Source organism: Acomys russatus, chromosome 9, assembly GCF_903995435.1.
Source record: "Acomys russatus chromosome 9, mAcoRus1.1, whole genome shotgun sequence".
Lineage (NCBI taxonomy): Eukaryota > Metazoa > Chordata > Mammalia > Rodentia > Muridae > Acomys > Acomys russatus.
Window position 1 is genome coordinate 30,537,575 of NC_067145.1, and position 2,459 is coordinate 30,540,033.

Consider the following 2,459-nt stretch of genomic DNA (forward strand, 5'->3'; position numbering starts at 1 on the left):
TGGCACACCCATATCTGCAGAAAAAGTCTATATTCATAAAGAACCATGAATTCTGGGCAGTGGCACAGGTGGTAATCCCAGGACTTAGGAAGTAGGTGCAGGAGGGTCAGGAGTTCAAGGCTAGCCTTGGCCACATCATGAGAAAAGGCCAAAAACTCAGAACCTAAGGATGCTGTGCTTTCGGCTGAGTGGAAAGGGATTTGAGCACCCACAGAGAATGTGCCCCTTCACTCCCTGTTTCATGATGGAGTGTGTTTTATTGACCTGGAGAATCAGTGTCAGACTGAACATGGACACACCAAGTGAAGGCTTTTGCTTTCACTCATTTCTTCCTGTTTACTTTATGGGCTCCTTTAGAACAAGAATTTCTGAGTCTAAGCTTTATCTAGATGATTCTCTCTGTTGGATTCAAAATATGTGAATTCCACAAATCACTTATTCACACCAGTTCCGTTCTTAAACCAACTGCTCTGCTAATCAACTTGGGTAGTGGTTTCTAAGTCTAATCTTTTCTTGGAAATACTAGGAAAATGGGGTACTCTGCCTCTCACATATGCATATACGTATGAACACACACATGGACAAACACTTGTGCACACATCCAGAACTTATTTGTATGCTCACATTCATACACACGTGCACTGACACACAACACACATAAATGCACACATGCACATACTTGCACATGTACACATAGGCATATACATGCACATATACACACATGCACTGTACACATATACATGCATACACAAAAGTTTACACACATCTGCACTTCTACCCACTTGCAAATACAAAAGGAGTCATAATAGATTGTTTTCTAATTGGCATTGCAAGTTGTATTACAGGTGGATCAATAGTTGGAGCTCACATTCAGGGCTGGATTTAATTCACCAAGAAAACAGCAAAAGGAAAGGAAAACACAGAGATAAAACCTAGAGATTTACACATCCCCAGACACACTGAGACATTTTCGTCTTTGAGGTGCCCGTAAAATTATAGAGTCTCCAATAATAGCTTTGCTGATACTTCCTTTGACTGGTGAGAACCAAGAAAAAGAGAGACAGAAAGATTAAGAAGACCTTAAAGTCTGTGACTAAATAAAACTGTCCTATTTTCTGACACTGCAGAGGGTGGGCAGTGTTTAAGATGCCTGTGCATGGATAGCACGGGACCACAGATATTGGGCAGCAAATACCAGTAAAGTTCTAATTAATAGATGAAACACAATAGATAAATGAGATCCTTCTTGCTCCCAAAGGCCTCTCTCTCAGTAAATAACTCAAGCAGGGGTTGGTAGTACTTCTTTCCTTCTTTAAGAGGCAAGGATGACTCGTCCTCTTCTCTTTTCATGACAAAAATCAAACCTAGAAATCATTTACATGTGCATTTTATATGATGTTTCCAATGTTCCCAGAAATCAGAAAGAACCTATGCCCATGGGGACACACACTAGACACACAATCTCAACGTCCTTTCCATGTGAGGTCTTTAGCTTGGCCACCTTTGCGGCCTACTTTCTGGAAATTTTTATCCAATATAAGAAAACACAAAGGTTCTTTTTTTTTATCTTTTTTAAAAATTAATTCATTCATATTACATCTCAATTGCTATCCCATCTCTTGTATCCTCCCAGGAAAACTACAGACAGCAAGACCGCCTGGGCAGAGTTAACATCAATTCCCAATCATGTTGTCAACATTTATTTCCTCCTCACACAGTAGGTACAGGCACCTCTGCTTCTCACCTGGGCTGTCGTCAGGCAGGAAGAACATTGGAGGCCAGCATGGTGCCTCGTGCCTGAAATCCCAACAAAGGAGGGGCTTATGAGGGTTAGGCCAGCCTGGGCTACAAAACAAAAGGAAGGAAAGAAAGAAACAAAGGAAGGGAGGAAAGAAAATGAAGAAAGGGGAAAGAAAAGACAGGGAAGGAGAATAAAGAATATATAATAGAAAAAAGAAGGAAGTGGGGGGTGGACTGAGGAAGGGAGGGAGGAGGGGAGGGTGGACTGAGGAAGGGAGGGAGGAGGGGAGGGTGGACTGAGGAAGGGAAGGAGGAGGGAAACTCCTGGATTGTTTAGCTTCTATCATTTAAAGTAATGATCAGATAGATGTGTTCTCACTTGAAAGTGGCAATGATTAGACAGGTGCAAAAATAAATCCTCTTTTGCAACCCAGAACTCATTGTTCAGTATCAGTTTTGATACAAGAAGGGATATAAGGAAAAAAATAGTAACAACGAGGTCCTTGTGAGAAGCCTTTGAGAAACAGAAAGAATCTGACAAAGAAAAAGGCCAGGTGTCACATTTGAGAATCTGACATAATCAAAATCAGAAATCAGAAATCACCCTAGGAGATAAAGCTAACTTTTGAATTATATAAAACACACACACACACACACACACACACACACACACACACACTGCAAATGGCTCTCTGTTTGTATTGAAAGACAGGTTTGAT

General features: G+C 41.1%; 1 pseudogene; it reads left to right on the forward strand.

Moving 5' to 3' along the window:
* Nucleotides 1–2,114: 2,114 nt before the first annotated feature.
* LOC127194059 (uncharacterized) lies at nucleotides 2,115–2,216 on the forward strand (annotated as a pseudogene).
* The last annotated feature ends 243 nt before the right edge of the window (nucleotides 2,217–2,459 follow it).